At 40.7% G+C, this 21970-nt stretch overlaps 1 long non-coding RNA gene across 1 annotated transcript; it reads right to left on the bottom strand.

Moving 5' to 3' along the window:
• Positions 1 to 1971: 1971 nt before the first annotated feature.
• LOC112673350 (uncharacterized) lies at positions 1972 to 21939 on the bottom strand. The gene is made up of 4 exons (XR_003144738.3): positions 21819 to 21939; positions 5039 to 5368; positions 2891 to 3198; positions 1972 to 2445 (listed from the first exon to the last, which is right to left on the bottom strand). It is a non-coding gene; the product is annotated as an uncharacterized LOC112673350 (long non-coding RNA).
• Positions 21940 to 21970: the final 31 nt, after the last annotated feature.

Raw genomic sequence — 21970 nt, 5'->3', positions numbered from 1 at the left:
TTTGCAGAATTCAGTTGCCTCAAATCACACAGCTAGTTAGGGGCAAAGAAGAAATTTGGACTCCATTCTTCCCGGTGATTAAGCAGAACACTTTCGTTTCTGACACATTGCTCTTGCTTCTGTTTGCTAGACAAGTCACATTCCATGTAAAAGTTATCAAAGTGTTTCATGAGTAATCTTATCAGTTTGGAGAAGTGTTGAGGCAGAATTTAACTGATTTTTTATTCATATTTTTATGTTTTATGAAAATTGTCAGAAGACATAGAAGCAAAATATTTGCCTTAATACCATTGCAAGGACTCCATGCACAAATGATTTTTTTTCCCCATCACTATATGGACCATGATCTTCTTAACAACATAGCTGTAATATGTGGTGTCAGTTGTTATGCACAAAGACACAAACATTGATATAAAGAAGAGTTGATAGCTTCCATAGCTTCCATAGCTTGGCTATTGTAAATAATGCTGCATTGAACACAGGGGTGTATCTTCAAATTAGTGTTTACCTGAAACTAATATGACATTGTGTGTTCAACTATACTCATAAATTTTTTTTCAAAAAAATGAATGAATGTTATGAGTATATATATGTATGTATATATATACATATATATATATATATATCCACATATGGGATTTGCTATTGGATTATATAATTAAAAAAATCAAAAGCCAGTCACTACCATGTGACAAACTAGAGCCTGTGTTTCTTCCAATATCAGGTTAATGCAGCATTATTGAGTTAATACCACAAGAAAAAAAAGCTTTGATGGCAAAGCAATGCCACATGTCTGAAGCATATAATACTTATCCCAGTGAGTGCTTGAGATGAGTGGAGATTGGGTGCTAATGGTCACACTTCTTGGTATGTTGCAATGTTTTTCTCTCAAAATGTGTAGCTCCCCAAACAATAGTATGACTCAAAAATACTGTAGATTTCCAGAACCCACACTTATGCAAAAAGTGTGACCAATTTAGTCACACAACTGGTGAGTATGTGGAACAAATCCAGTGATACCAATTATATGTTACCATGCAGATCATCCAAACATATAGGCCACTACTGACTTTTCCAGTTAGAATACTGTGACTTTGCAGGTAGAAGAAAAAAAGAAGAATCTCCTGGGAACCCATTTTGCCTCTTGCTCAGAACCTATACAGTGGACAATCTAGTAAAGCAAGAACACCCAGGAGGCTGCCCTCTGTGAGGATAAGCATCAGTTCTGCTGCCTTCTAAATGAATAAGCAGGTCACTGTGTTGTGTCCCTATAAATGGGCAAGGCACAGTGAGAGGTGTGGGTTGGGTCATGGAATCACAGATTCATTACATAATGCACAGAGATCATCACAAGGATGGAGTCTGTCAGAAAATCCTGGATTTTGGTCCTAGATGGAAAGGTAGCAGGGCTTCATTTAAAACAGCCTTTGAAGGAGACTTCATCAAAACAAAACAAAACAAAGCAAAAATAGCTCTTTTTGAGTATATATAAAATATTCACTTGGGAAAATGTTGCCTTTGAACTTTATCTTGAATGCTTTTTGCTCCACAGCAGAGTAAGAGTCTGCCATGAAATGGGGACTGCCCACTGGTATGATCAAAGGGTGTTGCTGGCTATCTAGGGTCACAGTGGAGCTGGCCTGCCTTGCAAGGGCAGTCACTCTATTTCCTCAGCAATGCTACCCATATTTTTTGATGAATGTGCATCTCACTAATAAAATAATTACAAATCAAACAGAGAGGGAAGCATATGGAGACTACTTATACTAAAAAAAAAGAATAAAAAATATTTATGTTTATCAATGCTATCATTATGACTAATCTAATAGGGAACTCTTCCTTCAAGAATGTAGTATTTCGGTCTCACAAATTTTTTTTATTTTATTTATGAGAGACACACAGAGAGAGGCAGAGACATAGGCAGATATAGGCTCCTGCGGGGGAGCCTGATACAGGACTTGATCCCAGGACCCCGGTATCATGACCTGAGCCAAAGGCAGACACCCAACCGCTAAGCCACCCAGGCATGCTGTTCTCACAAAATTCTTAAACCCATGGTGTTTGTGAGTACTTCTATAGTATATTAGGTTTAGCTGTTTTCACTGTTGAGTTGGCTGGCAGCTGTACTGCTAATCTGGGGCCTGGTCCTGCCCTGTCCTGTTAATAATGCATAGCCAGGCTAATAATAAGAGAAAACTTAAATAATGGAAAGGAGTTTTCCCCAGATTGGTGTTCAAATCCATCTGACCATGACTTTTTGGAGGCAAAATACATGACGTGACATGACCTGACAATTTCGAAATAAGGAAGCATGGTGCACAACAGCCCACTCCACTCAAAGCTGCATGGATGACTGAGTCATCTGCGTTTTATTCAGTTTATATGAAATGCTTCCTTGATGTTTCTTAATTTGAACTTCCAGCAGGATGTTGACAGTTATGCTGTCTTAGGTTCATAAGAAAGCAGATAGGTAGCACATCACGTGCAAAGCATTTGTATGAAGACCTTCCCTCTGCCCCCACCACCCTTCCCCCCGGCCCACCCCCCCACCCCCATCTTCTCTCCCTCTCCCTCTCCTCTCCCTCTCCCTCTCCGTCTCCCTCTCCCTCTCCCCTCCCTCTCCCTCTCTCTCTCCCTCTCCTCTCCCTCTCCCTCTCCCTCTCCCTCTCCTCTCCCTCTTCCTCTCCCTCTCCCTCTCCTCTCCCTCTTCCTCTCCCTCTCCCTCTCCCTCTTCCTCTCCTTTTCTCTCCCTCCCTCTCTCTCTCTCTCTCTTTCCTTTACTGTTGGCGACCACCCATGCTTGAGCGGTGTTTTGGCTACTTTCCCACTGATGACTTTTCCAAACCCTGTCAGTGGTGGCTAACAGTTAAATATGCTGCCACCAACTTACAGAAAACACAAGTTGGGTTGCTTTTTTTCTTTTTCTTCAAACTTGCATGTTTATCCTTCTTCACCTTGATTCCTGGAAGAGTCAAACATCTGATCTTCAAGTGAAGCTGGAAGGAAATGGTTGTCCCAGCTGAAAATAGCCTGGATCCCAATTTGCTCTTGAATGCTCTTGCTCAAGATCAATGTTTAATATATTCTTTGTGTGAGGCAATGTCTCTTAAAAACAAAAAGAGGAGTTTGGCTTGAGCTTTAGAAGGTCCAGGAAGCAGCAATGTTCAGTGGAGAGAATATTATTCCATTTGCATGTGCCTGATGAAAGAAATAATTCTGACATTGAATATTTAAGCACAGCTGTGGCGGGAGGACAAGAGGAGAAATGAGGGATAAGTAGGCTGTTCATCCAAGCAAAACCACTCGCCACCAGGCAGTTAACTCCAGATCATATCATGCTGTTATTCCCTCTCTCAGGAAAGATGCTTTACATTATTTAATGAAGAAAGGTAATATTTTGAACTCCAGGAAAATAAAAATGTTACAGCTTTGAGGTTTTTATTTTTTATTATTTTTTTTTAGTCTCACAGTATTTGGTGAATAAAGCTAAAAAAATTTAAAAAGCTACTTTTTTAAAAAACTAAAAAGAGAAGTTGTCTCATCTTTTAAGAAGGCAAGTCCAAACATTTGGTACAGATGAAGGCTGGTCTAGCATTTAGCCAAATAATCTCAGTGTCTGATGGTTATGTAATAAAAGGTATTTGATTCAAAGCAGTATGCCATGTTGGTCAGCAATATATGCTTCCACTAAATAACTGAAATACACAAATTGAAATAAAGTGAAATTCTTTTTCCAGAGTTAATGAAAGGTTCCTGTTTGTGAATTTTAGGCTTTGAAGTCCAGACCTTCCCGACAGCAGCAAGAATTTACTGGTGATTTATCTCTATTTGGACAAGTGGCGAACAGAGCGTTACTCTATGGAAAGCTGACATTCCCTACCTGTCAAGGCAGCTTTCCTAAAACCCCTTACACCGGCTCCCTTGGCTGCAGCTCCTCCTTGGGCTGTGCTCCAGGTGGGGCCCAAATGGGCAGTGGGGTTTGGCCTGGCATCAGCTCTCCTCTGGGGCCCTCCCCCTTTCATTGCTGTCACTCTGCGCGCGCACCCTAGGTTTGGGCAAAGCCTTATTCCTCTGTGTTGTCTCCTCTGAATCTTTCTTTGTGACAGTCAATACAGGAACTAATTCTAAGGCTAGTTTTGCCTGCATAAATAAAAGAGGCTTTTTCAGACCCTTCTAGAATTTTCCCAGGGGTCTATTCCACATATATAAATAGTGGCTGAACTTCCTTCCCCATCTTTAAGTACACAATGTCTATCTGGGAGAGGACCATGCACTGGAACTGTCAAGACTGCAGAAACTGTTGGAGACCAGAGAGCTTCACTGGGACAGGTGGTTTCTGGGAAAAAAAACGGGATCCAGTGTCCACAGGTACAGGGACACTGACAGCCATTGCAGGGTAGGATCCAAGCCAGAGACTCAGGGTGGAAGTTAGACTGTGTTTGGACACTCCTTGCATTGGGGTGTCTAGCCAACCCTCCTCCCATATTCCACTACAGTGCAATCATAAAAGAAAAAAAAAACTGATCCAGTCCATTCAGCAAAGCTAATGTGTGTTACTGGATTTTCTTTTCTTATTTTGATACTTGCCTGGAAGCAACACAATTTTAACGACCATTGATATAAGCTAGTGCCAACAAAACATGGAATGATGAAGTTTACTTTCCTATTTTTTGAGTTTCTGGTTTTTATCTATCCTGAATGACCTTTAATCTCAATCAGCTGACATTTCTGATACATTCCTGCACAAATCCTTTTGTGAGGTCGTATCCTGGATGCAGAGAAAGCCCAGGACAAGAACCATCAGCAAGGGCTCCTGGGTCAAGTTGGAGATACATGAACAAGTTAAAGGAATCATGAGCGAAGTTGCTGTGGAGGACAGAAGCACCAGAAAGAGTTGAAGAGCTGGCCACTGGTTGGGGGGCATCAGACCCTGGCTTTGTCCTTTACTAAACTATATGGCTTTGATACAATGGGCAATGACTGGAAACTCTGAGCCCTGGTTTACATGTCTGAAAGGTGAAGATAATATGACACCTACCTCACAGGTTGCAGGGAACCTTGAATGTGATGACTGTGCCGTGCTTAGCATTCTGTCAAACGTATGGTAGATGTCCATAGTCACCAGTGCTGGAGTGTTCCGGAGTCATGCAGAGGAGGCTTGTTCATGGGACAGGTGTGATTTTAGTTAGGAGGAGAAGAAAATGAGTACAACCTCTTCACCTGACTACATGTCCCAAAATTACATCTTGTTTTCAGGTCGTTTGGAAACATTTCTCATTGAAGAGGGGAAAAAAGAAACATATTTGTGCTTTTGGTGGAATATTTCAAATCAGAGGTACCATGCACAACTTTGTTGCATACAAAAAGCCTAAAAGAGAAGAAGAGGAGGGACAGAAAAAATGTTGTTTGTTTAATTTGAATGGAGAGTGAAGGAAAGAGTGATCGTCAAATAGTTTAGAGTCCTGTCATTTGGCTGAAATTCATTTCCAAATAAAACTCTCCACGGCATCATCTCTGCCTTTCCTCCCCTCCCTTCCTGCCCTAACTCACTCTTCACCAAACCGACCATCTCCTTTCCCAAGGCAATGCCAAAAAAACACTGCACTTTTGTATTTCTAGCTGACTTCCTAACTAAAAACTTGAATCCTTAGAACTGAGCTCTGAGTGAGGATTCCAAGCTCTAAGACATGTTCTGAAATAACCAAGCTCGTCAATGACTTATGAATAGTGTTGATTATAACTCAACTACAGAATGGGATCAGGACATTTGAATATAAAATTGACCTGGACGTTTAAATTTGAAATTTATGTTTTCATGATGCCAAATATTTGGAAAGAAAGGTTTTTCTAGAACAAAGGGATGTTTTTTCATTCATATTAGATGAGTTGGAAAAATTCTGAAGATTTCTTAAGATGTTGGCTAAGACACAGAAGAGCAGACATTTGGTTCTACATGGAAATTTGGGTGAGGCAGAATGCATCTACAACATGGTACTCGACCGGCCCCTTTCCAGATGTTGTGTCTGGCTTCACTCTGAATGTAAACGATGAACGCTTTCAGGACTCACTGCTAAGTGAGATGTGCTAATGCCTCAAAAGCACTGCTTACTCAGCTGTTTCTGCACAAGGTACCTGGAACTCTGAGCAGAGTTTTTTTCTTTTTGTGCATCTATGTTGTTATTTTTATTGCCATTTCTGTGGATTATCCCAAGAGATAAGAAGTATGCAAATTAAAAAAAGAAGAAGAAGCATGCAGATTTTGAGCAGGCACTGCCTCAAGATACTCTAATAGTTGTGCAGGAACCCAAACCCAGCTTGAAGAAATGATAGAAGTTAACTCTGGGATGGTATATTCCTGATCAGAGCATTCATCACCAGTGGCATTCCCATCCACTATTTTTCTCCCAAGATTCTGTTATTCCTCATTAGGACAAAGGCTTCCCAGGAATGTCACTGGAACATCTGGTGGGGCTACAGACCACAGTGTCATTGCAGAAAAATCTGTTGCTGTCCTTGTAAAGAAAATGTTAAATTTAATAAGTCTGGAAAAGTGGAAATGTTAGGTTGACAGTAGAATTCTGGAAAGATTTGCATAGCTGATAATTGATGCCATGACTGTGCATGACATCACCGAAAGAGTAAACAAGGACAGAGAGAAGATGTTCAGGTAGGAAATACCAGACTTGAAAATCTCCAAAATGTCAGATATGGCACTATGTCTGTAATGGATTGGAGGAATAAGAGCATTGGAGAGAGTCCAGCAAGTCCAGCATCAGATTACTGTAGGGGAAAGGGTGGAATTGAGAGAAAAATGTGAATTTGGACATCTGTTGACCCTCATAGGTGTTGAGGTGAGTAGTGCTCTGCTGCCTGTATAGAATCTATTCAATTTGTGCTTGGTCATCTCCAGAACACAACTTGAGGGCTTGAAGCCATGTTTCATTTCCCGAGGTGGCACGCATTTCTAATAATCTTTAGGACTTCTCCAGAAAAGTCATTCAGAGCCTTTGGAGGTCAACACAGGAGGTTCATATTCCAGAAAATTCGAGCAGGTACATTCTAAGCCTGATTTAGTATGTTACCAAGAGCACAAACCACAGTTTCTTCACTATGGCAATTTCACATTCTGCGACCATGTTTGTCTATTAAATGCTAGGTGTTTCTGAATCACAGTGGTTTTTTTTATTTTAGAACCATGTACCAAAAAATAAAAATAAATAAAAAGTTTATTTAAGACTAATGAGAAAAAGAGAAACTCCTGCTAATATCCACAGTTTATGATATCCCAAAGACATTTTTGCCTTTATCTGCTCATAATTTGAGCCCTACCTCTTCTAAGGCATTGGCCTCTCAGTATTGCTGCAGATAATTCAGTGTTGGCCTCTTATGGTCGTGGCTTCTGAACTCACACTCATCTACAAGCTTGGAAAATTATACTGAAGCTGATGTCTATCAACACACAATTTGGAGATTCCATATCATACTCTGCTACTACCATTAAAGACTTTCACATTGACACAAATGTTTAGCTACTTCTCTCTAATGGTTAAATTGCAAAATAAACCACATGTGGACCTCTGTCTTAACTTGATGTCGAAGGAATAGCTAGCTAGTGGAGGGATTGTTGGATGACCTCGAGTCACCCACCAACATGAATCACCTGTTTTAAAAGATAAGGCAGTTGCATGCCGGTTTCCAAATCCAACTTCTGTTTTGTACATCAGACATCAAGCAGAACACCTGGGGAAGGTCTTTCTAGAGGAATTGTCCTCATTGTTGATGTATCAGCCTGGTTGTGTATCAGAATCACATGGAAAAGCTTGTTTAAAAGTATGGAACCTCTGCAGTTTCCAGTTCAAAACATTTAGCCCAGAGCCTGGGAATCTGTATTTTAACCAGCATTGCTTATCCATGGCTCTGGACTCACATTTAATATGTAGGATCTTACAGTAGATATGTCAAACCAGAGGAAGCATGCACGTGGGCTCACAGACACAAGTCTTCTGTAAATGATGCAGAGTTCCATCACCTGCTTAGGGTTGCATTAATGACTGTCCTGTGCAAAGTCACTGGTCACACATAATTTCCTGGATGTGATCATTACTATATCTACCTCAGTTGACATTAGGACCCTAAAAAATGGCCTTATTGGAACTGTTTTCATTATTCTCTAAAACCTTCAAATAAATGCTAGCTAGAAAAATCAGAGCAGGGATGCCCGAGTGGCTCAGTGTTTGAGCATATGCCTTAGGCTCAGGGTGTGATCCCAGGGTTGTGGGATCGAGTCTGCATCCGGCTCCTCTCTCTGCCTGCATCTCTGCCTCTCTCTCTCTGTGTCTCTCATGAATAAAATAAAAGCTTAAAAAAAGAAAAGAAAAATCAGAGCAGGTACCTATGAGACCCTGATATTCTCGATGTTTACCATAAAGTAGCCCTTCAAGGCTGCTCATTTCTTAGCCCATCACTTTGAACTCAACAACCGAGTCCATCTTCTGTTCAGGTAATAACATCCTTGACGTCTCATGGCTTGCTTTAACCAACCCTTCAAAACTGGATGAGCAGAAAAGGAGTGTTCTAAGTGTTGGCTTGGCTTGCTCTATTTATCCTTCTTCCTAATAGGATCTGTTGCCTTTGCTAATAGGCTTGACTCATCTGGGCCAATACCATGAGATCTTTGACATGAGTTATCCAGGTGGGTTGGGCTGATGTCACTGGGTCAACCTAGGAGAAGTGTGTTCTTCGCACATTGTTTTTGATGACAGCAAAACCATTAAGTGCACCTCTTCACAGTAGGGTTTTTCAGTGTGTGGCCCATAGACTCCTTTGCATTAGCATTCCCTAGGTATTTGCTAGGGAACACTCTTTTTTTCGGATCTCTATCCTGGCCCACTGAATCAGAATTTCTGCTGCTTCTGGAGTCTGTATTTTTTTAACAATCTTTTTGGGTAAGTCAAATATACAATAATGTTTTGGAACTAGGGCTCTAATTACGGAGTCACAGAATGAAGGAAACAACCATCTGCCACCTTTCACCGTGTCCAGCTCTGGAATAACACAGAGAAAGCCTTGGAAAGAAGTGTTCCGCTCAAGTGTGTAACTGTTAGTTTAAGGGTATTATTGCCAAGTCCTAAATCTGCCACACCTTCCAGCCCAGTAACCTCAGTAAAAGGTGCCTCCACTCCTCACAGACATCCTTAACTCTCACTTGGACCCAACATCCAGCATTCACTCAGAAATCCTGCCAGTTTTATCACCTTCTCCAGCCTTGGCTATTGCAATGGCCTCTGATGACCTTTCAAACAGTCAAAGTGTTTGTTTTAAAAGTACAAGTTAAGATATGTGGCAACTCTCCCCAAACATGTAGATGATTCCCAATCTCACTAAAGAATAAACTGTAAGATCCTTCCTGTGACCCCCAAGCTCCTATTTTGGGTCACATTGACCACTCAGCCCAAACCCCTGCCTTCCTTGCTATTCCTGAAGTGCATCAAGCATGCTCCCTTCAGGACCTTTGCATTTGCTGTACCCTTTGCTCTAATGCTTTGTCCCCAGATATCTTCCTGACTCAGTCTCTTGTTTCATTCAGGTCTCTGCTCAAATGGTATTGCATTGCCTCATCCCTGCTGGCCCATCTGGGGAACATAAAACCTCCTTCCTCCTTACCTTGCTTTGCTTTCATTCATACCAACTGCTCTGACATGTATTTTTATTTATCATCCTTTCCCTCACACTGGAGTATAAAATCCATGGAAACAAGGTATTTTTCTATTTTTGTCATTGCTATTTCCTCCATGCCCTAAACAGTGACTGGCACAAATGATTGAGTAAATAAATAAATGAATGGGTGCTTGGACACCATGTTTTCAAATTGCATTCCTGGAGGACTTCACGAGGGAGGCACTGAGTGTGGCGGCTGTGCCTAGATCATCTTGCTAATGTGCAGTTCTTGTTACGGTCTCCATAGAGACAAAGTGATTATGACCAAATACTGCCCTTGAAATCTTCCCTCTCCCTTTTGCTTTGCTGATGTTCCTGGAGTGGTGTGTAACAGAGATTGAGAGTTGAACCTGTCCACAGTACATCATACAGCAGTGATCAAGGCCCACCCACCTGGAGGCCTTGGCTCATCTTTTGCCAGCCTTATTTCCACCAACACCACAGATGGCATTTTTCAGCTTATTCCACTCCTAAGCTCATTTCCATGACTCCCTTTCTCACATGACTCATGCTTTCCACTTCCCACTCTGCATTCCTGACACTTTACACCTGTATCATGAGTTCCTTGGTCAAGGGCATCCATATTCCTTCTTCCCATATACTGGTCTCCTCTATCACTGGTCCTACTTCCCCACCTTTACAGCCATTTGCTGAAGCGATTCCCCCACTAACTTTCCAGGATCTGTTCTTTGCTAGGTGAGAGGTGCTCTGTGTCCACCTGCAGGGCCACCACTCACGAGCCATGAGCAGGAGCACTGGTTGTGGAGTATGTAGCTTTTCCAAAGGTTCACTTCTGAGACTGATTTTTAAATCCACTAATTTTAAGTTGCTTTGGTTGGCTTGGACATGTTTTCCCATTTCTAACTCAAGACTCTTTCTAGCACAGGTTTCTGTGCAGCCTTTACCAACATACTTCAGGATATTTAAATTGAATATTTTATTAGGTTATGTAATTTGAAAAAAAATTAAGGAAAAAGTGTGAAGTGGCTTCCTATAGTTCCATCTGTTCTGATTTGCTAAGAAGGAGATAAGATCGGTTCCTTTTCCTCCTCTGTTCCTAGTGTTTGGCCTATGTTCGACATTCCCAACATGAAATGCACTCCGTTCTGCCTGTAGAAACCCAGAACCATGCCAAACAAGAAACACAAACGTGGTTGTGGTGCCTGAGGTCCTAGTCTGTGATCTTTCCCCACAGCTGGCATGTTCCCTCTGAGGCTCTGAGACATTCCTCATTAGCTCAGAATGGGGACTGAAAGGCATATCCAATTAAAGAGAAGGATAAAAGGCCCTCTCTTCTGCTGGTCTTCAAACCAAGTGCCAAAGAATAACCTTTGTACAGAGCAGGATGGGAACTCCTGTCAGGAGCCAACCCCAAGTCTCCCTGGGGGCAATGCCTGCTGAGGCTATGCACCTTACCTGTCCTCTCAGCAAAAGAGCATCTAGGTGGGCCTGCCCAGCATGGTGGCAGCACGAAATCTGGAGCCAGAAGCACAGAGGAGCAGAAAATTCTAGGTAGGGCTAGCAGTCACTCCCTATCCCCACTTAGCTGCTATGCTTCAAGGTGCGTGGGTAAATTTGCAATAGTGTGGCTGTGAATGCTTCTGGTGATTGTTAGTGGTGGTGGGAGCGGGAGTGCTGCTGCTGCAATTTCAATCTTTGTGATCTGACTCAGACTTAGCAGTGCAATGTTTAACTTTTGTTTGTGGGAGGACTGTAAAGGTACCAAACAAACATAAAGGCTATCTGACCTTCAAGAGTGAGGACTGTACTAGTACTCTTCATCTAACTCTACCTACATAGCGCCCATCCTTTGATTCATCATGTCTGTGATGCATGTGTACATGTGTGTGTGTGCATGTGTGTATGTATATGCACACGTGTGTGTATCCCTGTGCACCAGTGTGCCTATGTGCCCATAGGTGTCATCTGTTATGTGCCAGGACATGTTGCTGGAATCTTCTTTTGTCTATCAATACACAAAACACACATATATACAATACCCGTATACATAATCCCCATCCACACAGATTTCTCCTGTCTATAAATCCCCATAAAAGAGATTGCTTTGTTTTATGGCTTGTGTTCTATTCAAGTTATTTTTAAAAATGTGTAAGCACATCTATATTTTTTTAGTTTTATTTGTATTTTTAAAATTTATACTAAGTGTCCCAGCAGGCACTACCACAACACACAGAAGCAAGTATCTTGTGGTTTCTTGTGTTATGATATCCACTCACAGCTTGATCTGACCACAGGGAAAAGGAGTCAGCCACATTTTGGGTTATACACTGCTTTGACATCTACAAACATGACGTTTGGCTGTCTCCATTATGTGATTCTTAGGGTCTGGCCTAGGACTTTAGAGTCAGTGAGAACGGAGACCAACTTACTTATTATTCTTTATTAACTCATTCTTTGCACAAATACTTATTGAGTGCCTACTACATGTCAGGTACTGTGCTTCCAGTAGGAAGCAAAAGCAAGAAGTTCCTGCTATTGTGATAACTAAATGCCCCTGCCTCCAGGTAGACTAAGGGAACCACTGTTGGGTTATGTATCCATCATTATTAACAGCCAATGAAATGCAAAACATGATCTGAAAATTTGGTTTTTATAATACCAAAGAGTTAAATATTGAGTCACATTTTAGTTTGTTTTTATTTTTACATCTTATATTGGTGGCTTTTCTTTTCATTTCTTATCGAATCTTTCATTCAACAGATGTTTCTTGCACATTCACTATATGCTGAATCTACAGTAGTGAACAAGCCACATATATATCTTCTATCCTTTGGAGCTGTCCAAACCAATATTTAAATGTTAATATACCACAGAAGCAAAATCAAGGCAAGCACAAGAGCAAGTGTTGTCTATCTAGTGCTTAACCTTTAGATCAGATTATCTGAGTGGGGAATGGGGCATAAGATTGGGAAATACATAAGTGAAACAAGATACCGCACAAATCTTCAGAAAGGCTGAGTCTCAAAATGTATTAGGACAGAAAGATTAGGGAAAGATGGGGGGGGGAGTTATAGGGTGGAAAGAATACTGATTTCTGTCAGGGAGCATCATCTTCTATTGGTCAAGGAAAAGAATTCCAAAGCACAGTAGAGGTTGAAAATCAATGTTGATAATGAATAGGTTATAGTCCTCAGGAGGAAAGAAAGCTGGATTCAAAGGCAAAGGCTTCTCATTGACAAGGAAAGAGATCATTATTCCTTAAATATAGCAGAGAAGATGGAGTCAGTAATGATAAAAATGATTTGAACTGGAAATAAGCAAAGTTGAGAAAGTTCAAAATAAAAAATAAAAAAAATAAAATTTCAAACTTCCCAGAAATAATAAGCTCATCTTCTGTGAAAAGGGGCTTAGAAATGGGGACCTGAGAAGAAGGAAAAATCTGGTCCATGGCAAACTTGTAAATTGATCTCATCAATTATCTGACAAAATAGTGGACATTTTTACATTTCACAAATTAAAATGTCCATGACTCTGAGCCATATCTAGCTGGCCTTGGGAAGAACTCACATGATAAAAAGACACACCTAGGACAATCTGCAGGAACAAATGCATATCATAGAAAAATGCACATCATAGCCAACACCAACACATGATTTAGAAGAGCTGGATAAGCTTCAAGTCCCATTGGTAGGGAACCAGAAGCTCAGTGTAGTAGAATGGAAAGATCATGGACTTGGACTCACTCAGACTGGGTGAGAACAAGTTCAGCCATTCACCAACTGAATGACACTGGGCAGAGGGCTTAGTAGCCACCTATCTCCTCAATGAATATTATAGTGCTTACCACATGGGCTTGTGGAAAGAGCTAATGTGGTGGTGGAGTTGAAGCATTCAGCACCAAAGAAGCACATTACATTACTTCTTTGTCTACGATTTTTCAGATTTTGTTATAGGGCAGAAGATGGCCATCAGAAGATGGCTTTAAGTTCAGATTTGTCATTGTTCACAGTAGCCCTGTGAAGACAATGCCTTTACTAATAGTCTATGCTGTACATGTCTTAGATACAACCACTACAAGCTGCTCTGCCTACAACTTAAGTTTATTCAACGTGTCTATCTATCTATCATCTATCAATCTATCTATCTATCTATCTATCTATCTATCTATCTATCTATCTATCATCTGTTATCTGTATGTGTCAGGGGTGCTTATTAATGGTTATTTCCCCGATTTGATTACTGTTACACTCTACCTTCTCACTTCCTCTTAAAAAAATAACCATTTTCTCCCCAGGTCTCAGTAATTATGTAAATGAATTATTAAAAGTATAGATAGTAAGCATGTGTTTATAAGCTTCCATGATTGCTGTATTACCCATAATTTACTTTATAATACTTGAGCACAAAGAGAGAAAGAGGGATGTAAAATTATGTGCCTGTTGCTTGGGTTGAGTTACAATTCAAGTACTCATGGTGCTCCCACCAAGGAGCCACACTTCCCTTCCATTAGAGAGGCAGCCAATCTCCAGAGACAGTGATAACAAAAGCTTCTTTTATTTACATTTCAAATACTATCTAAAGCTGGTTATTATAAGTGTATTTTCAGTGAAGTTTGTGGCCTGTTAGTAAGCTGATACACATTAAAAATGTGTTCATATTTGGTGAAATTGAAAGTAACCAAGGTATGTAGATTGGCAAAATCTTGCAGAGGTGTACTCCTGCATAAACAGGGACATGCAACCAGAGGACTGACAATTCTGAGGCTTGACCTTTTTTTGTTCTATATGCAACTAGGGATCCATAGGGTTCTGTCTGCCTGAAATCAGCCACATTATTAGCAAAAGCTTGTCTGTGAGACCTTGGAGGGCCACTTTACACAAACCTTCCAAGTGAGGCTGTGGTCATATTACCTCAAGGACAGAGAGTGAGAAATTCATTGAGCAGCATAACAGCTTATAGGAGCTACTTCTGGGCTTGCCTGACAATAACTGTTTATTTTTAAAAGTCTGTATGTGTGTCAGAATTTTATCTGAAACTGATTTTCATTGTGGCTAGGAGCCAGGTTGTAGGAGGAGTCATCCACATCTAATTTTTTTGGAGGGTACCATTTTCCATCAAAAGACTCCTAACTTCTGCACAATAAAATCACCTAAGGTCAGCTGGCAATACTCATAAAGTTAAGTAATAATAACAAAAATAATCATGAAAATACCACTAATCCTACTCGGGTAAAAGTCCCCCTTGAATTTCAGATAGAAAGAGCTTCTCCAATAAGATCAACATTTTGGACAATGTACAAGATCCTTTCACATTCAGGTGTCCATGACCATCAGAAGATTTCAAATTGTTACCTTTATGGTTTAAGTACATGCTACCTGAAATGTGCTTTTGCTTTTCCTTTCCTATCATCTTTCAATCTAGATGGGAACTGCCAGCTAAATGAGAGCCCTGGTTTGTTTTAATATCTGACATTCTCTGTCCAAATCCCTGCTGCAGAGATGCTGATTTGAGTTCTATGGGGGAAGACACAATGACTTTTTTGTTCATCCTTATATTCTCCATGTCCAACATGGTCAGATCCATAAATAATGCTCAGCAAATATAGGTCAAATGAATGAAAGAAATAGTAAATAAGTGAGTATTTTTCTGTCCCTCTCTTCATACTCTTGGGTGGTTGGCTAAATATCTGCTTCATGGGAGTCTGTAGGGGTGGGACCTGACAACTGGATGCTGCAGCCGAGTGCAACAGCGGGATATTGCAGGAACCCCATCTTGAGCAAGTCACTGTTAATGAGTCTTCTCTCTAGTTAGGTCCCACAGGTTCTTGGACAGAATTTCCCTGAGACTTACCCAAGTCACAGATTTAATGACTTTAAAGAAAATGTGTAGTCTCTGGAAATAATGATGTACTACTTTAAGGGGAAAAACTGAAATTATACAGATGAAGAGCTGCTTAAAATAAAAATAAATATAAGAAAATCCCTATTCCACTCAGTTTTGGAAGTCAAAGCTTTTGTTCATACTATACAAAGAACCAAGGTATGATTTTTCTTGTGGCTTCTTCAAGGAGGGCACAATTTGAAAGGCTCCTCAGGATGGCCCTATAAAATCCCTTGAAGAATACTGTCTCCTAAATCAGAGGTGGCAAATTTATGATGCCTGGCCAAACTCAGCCTGCTGCCTGCTTTTGTAAATAAAGTTTTATTGTCACACAACTACATCCATTCATTTACATTTTGTCTATGGCTGCTTTCCTGCTGCAATACATCATCGAATAGTTGCAACAGAGACTCTCTGGCAGGTGAAGCCTAAAATATTTACTACCTGGACCTTTAAAGAAGTTTGTTGATCTCATCCTAAATGTCTTCAAGACTTATCCTTTAGCCACAAGTAATAATGACCCTCTCTATATAATTAAAGCAACCAAAATAATAGTAGAAGGCATATAATATGCCTTAGAAGTACTGGGATTAATTATTTAGTTATGAAAAGGGTGAGATGTTTTATTGGTTTATTTAAACTTTGCCTTATCCTACAAAAGTTTGAGGTGGTTTATAAAAACATGCAATATGATCACAAAATTAAAGTTCTCACAAAATCCTAAACAGAGAAGATATAAATTAAAATAGAAGGTGAAAATAAAGTAGAAGTTTTTCTCTGCTTGGGTTTTACCCTTTAATTCTGCACTATTTTATATTAATATTACATCCATTGCTTATTTCTATTTGCTGTTCTATCAGATCTTAGTTCTTTCCAAACCTTTTCAATTATTAAATATTTCAGAGTTTACTGATGAATATTACAAGCATCCATGCACATATCACTCACGTTTTTCAAAGGAGCTTTCAAAAAAATGGTACCATATTTGCTTGGACAATCTTAAAATAAGACACACAGTGTTCATTGATATCATAACTCACTGCTATCCCATTGGCTTCTTTCACCAAAAAACTTCTATTCTGAAGGTGGTTCACATACCACTGATCTATATCTTAAAATTCACAATATATGTATGTTCCCATAAAGAATGTTTCATTTTTTAATTTATATGAATGAGTTATTATTTGTATATAATATTTCTGCAATTTGCTTTATTTCTCAACATTAGGTTTTACAAAGTCATCTATGCTGAAATAAGTAGATGTAGTTTACCGATTTTAATAACTGTGTAGGAATTAAAATCTACCTCTAGTTCATTGCCAATGAATGGACATTTAGATAATTTCATTTTTGAAACAAGTGCTGCTTCTGTTGAACCACTATGTTGTATACCTGAAAATAATGTAACATTGTGTGTCAACTATACTCAAATAAAAAACATCTAAGCAATCACCAGAAAATAAGAAATAAAAATAAAAAGTGCTTTCAATGAACATTCCTCCTTGTGTGGGATGGGAATGTCTTTAGGGTTTACACCTGAAAGAGTAATAGGCAGATCATAGGGTATATAGTAAAGTTTAACTTTACTAGAAAATTGCCAGGACGCCTGGGTGGCTCAGTGGTTGAGTGTCTTGGCTCACGGCATGATCCTGAAGTTCCAGGATCGAGTGCCGCATCGGGGTCCTTGCGTGGAGCCTGCTTCTGTCTCTGCCTCTGTGTGTATGTGTGTGTCTTTCATGAATAAATAAATATAATCTTTAAAAAAAATTTTTTAATTGCCAAATGTTCCTTTGAATTGCTAATATGATTTTATACTTCAACCATTAGACGTATAACCATTGCTCTTTATCCTAAAGAGCAAATCCTCAAAAGGACACAGGAAGTAAACAGAAATAAAAAGCAAGAAATAAAAAAGGAAGTTGCAGCTGGAAATCTGTAAGAAGCCCAACCATGGAAGGTTTTCTGATGCTCCTGTAGAGTTCTGACTGTACTCCGTGAGGAATGGAAAGCCTTCAAAATCCCTGATATGTGCTCCAGCTCACAGGTGGATATTCTTTTTGCTTCTTTCTTGAATCTTAAACACATTGCTAAAGCAAGAGCCTTGAAAATTGGCAGTAGTTTCAAATACTTATTGAATAAGATCTTAGAAATGCTAAGAGTCAGGTGTTTGTAGACTCTCTCTGGTCTCAGTTACCAGGAGATAATTTCCTGAATATTCTCTGGCCTTCAACATCTAGTCAGAAATCCTATAAGAAATATTACACATCCCATAAAAAGACTATGTCCAGTACCTTCTTGATCCATGGAGAAGCCACCACAGTAGACTAAAATCTGTTTAAAATGGTGAATGATTGTTTCACCTAGTTTGGGTGCAGATGAGTTTGTCTAATCCAACACAATTCATTGATTGGTCTCTCTTGTCATCATTTCTTCCATTTTATCCTAAAGATCTCTTGACGTGCTGTGCAAAGGCAGATCTAACCTTCTTCTGACATTTTGTGCATCTGTCCTTGTCTTCTGCCAGCCACCTAGAAGGGTGGCTATTTGAACAAGGATGAAATCACAACTCCTGGATGCCTGAGCTGGTTCACCTTCTTAGAGTGTTCTAGAGATACTATAGGAAGAATGTTCAGCACCTTTCTCTCAATAGGAAAACTCATTTGTTTCTTCCAGCCTTCCTGGGTCAAGCAGCCACAGATGGAAGCAGAGGCAGAGCAATCTAGATCCTGAGGGTGGAATAAACGGCCAATTATTATTCCAAGACCTCTGAGAAGGTGTGTGCCTACACAGAGCAGGAATTCTTTCATTTTGGATTTCTACATTTGCAAATGAAAGAAAGAAACTTTAAAATAGGAGATGGGATAAAAGAACCTCAAACCTCAAGAAAGAAGTTGTAGAGTAGGGGCTGGAGTTGGCCCTAGAGGTGACCAAGGACTAGAACTGTCCACTGTCCTTGTTCTCTTTGCGTGCTTGCCTCTTCATTCCTGGTTGGCTGTCAGAGGAAGCTGGAGTTAGGGCTTCTTCCAGAATTCTGGGACTTGTCTCCTTGCAATGCTGGGAACATGGAGGAACTAGGACCCTCCATATCAGTGCTAATTAAAAGAATTTTCATAGAAGACTCTGATTGGTTCAGCTTAGGTAGTCCAGCCCACCACTGTCCAGGATATCAAAGAGTCATGACTGATAATTTTAACAGAGCCAGTAATTGAATGGGAGAAATACATATTTCACCTGAAAGACAGACGCAATCATGGGTGACTTCTCCTCATGGTAATACATCTATAAAGATGCCACAAGGACTTTATGCCAAAACATTCCAAAACTTCCAGATTCAGATAGCTTTGCCTTGATCAATATGGCATAGAAAATAATTTTCTTCCATTATATTTTTGTCTTCTAATTCTAATGATCACTTTTTGGGGTCATTTCCAATAACTCTGGATTTTCTTCTTACCTATGAGTCTCCTTAAGCAAACATTTAATACAAATGTCGCCCAAAGCATTAAGGTCTTAGGGCTTTGCTGAGGCCACAGAGCCTTGTCCTCTCCTGTGGTCAGTGAAACCAATTTTCAAGTGCTCCCTTGCTCTATAGTAATGAGGGCCATGCTGCATGGTTCATACCAAAACAAGATGGGGGGAAATACTGTAGGGACACTCTTAGGCCATGCTCACAAGAGGACGTGCTTTCCATGGCAAATACTACTTTAAACTTGAATTGACAGCTGAATTCAACCTATGTGAGTTTCACTGGCTACTTTCCTAGGACAGGTTTGGATTTTATGTTATTTTTTGGAGGAGAAAGAGAAGACCTCATCTTGGAAATATCTCTCATTTTACAAATGAGAAAACCATGGCCCAGAGATGTCACATGACATGGACAGAACCATGCAGCCCACAAAGAGTGACCCAAGGTCCCTTGAGGAACTTCATTATAGGAACATCTATTAGACCCCTGCTGTGTACATCACTTGGGCCTTTGGGTAGGAGAAGTGATATAAAGGAGGCTAAAGCATGACCCCCTTTTTCTGTGAGCCTCCAGATTAGGGTCCCCAACCACATAGATGAAAACTCTGAGAATGCAGATACACAATTGACATTTTTTCCCTAATGGAGGATCTTATGATTAGTTAAATGAATCTCAACATGCAAATTATCACAACTGTTTATCCTATATGTAGATTCTACCACACAGATTAAATAAATTCTTTGCAACACAGAGATCCCTCATGATACTTCTCACATATTACCTATCGTGCTTTGGGCATGGCTCTGCACATAGAACATCAAATAAATGTTGCTGACTGCCTGACCATCAGTCCCTCCTGACCACAGATGGTGTCAGGGTTGGTAGCTGTGGTCTCCTAAGGGTTAACTGAGAAAGGAGTGTGGGATTCCAGGGCCTGCAGTTGATTTCCAAGAGTCCCTCCTAGCAGGGCGAATGCCAGCACAACATCTGGTGTGCACCTGAATAAATCCAAGTAGTTTCCTTTTCAATATTGTATAAATTCTGCACCTTGACTCATGGCTATTAAACCCACTGTGGTAAGATATCCAGCAAGCATGGCAGTATTTCATTCATGAGGGAGGACCACTCCAAGAAGAGCAGCATGAAGCCATCTCCACCCACCCTGCACCCCAAAGCCTCTGGAGAAAGCTGTTGTCTAGGCTCCTTCTGCTCATAATTCCATTTAGCTCATTCAGTTTTTAAGGCAGGTTTTCCATTTGAAGATATACTGTCTCTTACTCTCTCCTGCCCCCAGGTTCCTTCTTTTCCTCCTCCAGACTCAGTTTCCCCCCTCCAAAGTCACAGCCATCAACAGCCTGTCTACCCCTTCTTGTGTATTCTGATCAACTGAGACTTATCACCAATGTGGCTTAAATTAAAAGCAGGCCCTTTGGAGGGATGCTGGCTGTCTGCCCTCCCTCTTTCTCCTTTGCTCCTACTTCGTGCTGCTAAACATAATTCTTTGAAGGGCTCCTGGCAGAGTCGGTAGTCCACAGTCCTGGCCTCTGTCACTTTCCCCGAGTGAGAGCTCAAGCTGGAATTACAAAATATACTAGGGATCAACAGGTTCTAGAAGGTTGTTTGGCCCTGTACCCCCACTGTGCAGAGGAAATAAATGAAGCCTCCAATAGGATCTTGTTGCTCCTCAGGTCAACAAGGGTCCTCATGCCGTATGGCCTTGCATCCTCTCTCCTCTATTTCTGCATACCCCTCTCATCTTTGCAACTGTGTGGTGAACTCCAACTCATCATGTCTCACTAAGCTGTAATGGTACCACATCTGAGAAATTTACTTTGCACTCCCTGCCCCCCACCTCATCACTCTGCCCTGGAAATTGTTACTCTCTCTTTGGGCTTCCTAGTTTTGCATAACACAACCATTACAGCTTCTCACAGTGCATGACAGATGATGCTTACTTCCTCACCTCACCCTTCCCCCATTAAAACAGGCTGTGAAACAAAGATTCTAATGCTTAACACTTAACTTGGGACAGAACTTGGGGAGCCACCAGTGGGAGATGGGAAGAAAGGAGGAACATTAAAAGGTGAGCACTACTCAGTTTCTGCCTGTGGATAGTGGGGCTCATTGTAAGGACACACCTCAGAGAACTATCCCACTAAAAAGCAAGGAAGCTGGTCCATTGATCTACTGAACAATGAACTAGGTGCCTCATTTTTAGGAGGTTGCTTCTGAAACATGAACTCCCTGGCATGTCTCGCCCCCTTCAAACTTCGGGCAAAGCACACTCTCAGCCAGAGGAAGTTCTTAGGCAGAAAGACCTGGAACTAACCACTGGGGACCTCCAGCATGGGCCAAGGGTCCAGTGGTGTTTTCTAGGGCACCCGCTTTTCTGTGCCCAGAGAAGCAGAGCCTGGATGATACTCTCTCAGCATCGCCAAGATATGGCCCATTAGAGGCATACTCCTTATTTTAGTTGAACTCAAAAATGAATTTATAACCTTACAAAACTAAGGGACAGATGTAAACTGGAAGCTGGAAGCTGGGCTCTCGGCTCAATACTTTTCCAGAGAACTTTTTAGAATTTTCACTCAAATATCCCTCTTCTAACGTCAGAGGATTTGGATGTATAATATTCTCTAGAGTCTTGAGCATTTAGTCTGGGGTAGCCTGCGACCACCAGAGCACTTCTTTGGTGCTTATTTTTTAAATTTCTACAAATTACATTCTATTCCATAGCACATCCACATTTCCTTTTGTATTATTTAAACATTTCAATTACCAGGTAAATTATTACCTGTTGCTTGTGCGCTTTTGGTGAGAGATTAATGTTCCAGGGTACTTTTCTTGGGCTTCATGTATCTCCCAGCTCATGCCACCACTCCCACCCCCCACCTCCCAGTGAGGGTCATAGTACCTCTTTCATGAGGCAACTACATGTGATGATTG

This window comes from Canis lupus, chromosome 24 (assembly GCF_003254725.2).
Source record: "Canis lupus dingo isolate Sandy chromosome 24, ASM325472v2, whole genome shotgun sequence".
NCBI classification, from domain to species: Eukaryota; Metazoa; Chordata; class Mammalia; order Carnivora; family Canidae; genus Canis; species Canis lupus.
Note: the sequence above shows the minus strand (reverse complement) of the source record. Positions and strands in the feature narration are given on the sequence as shown.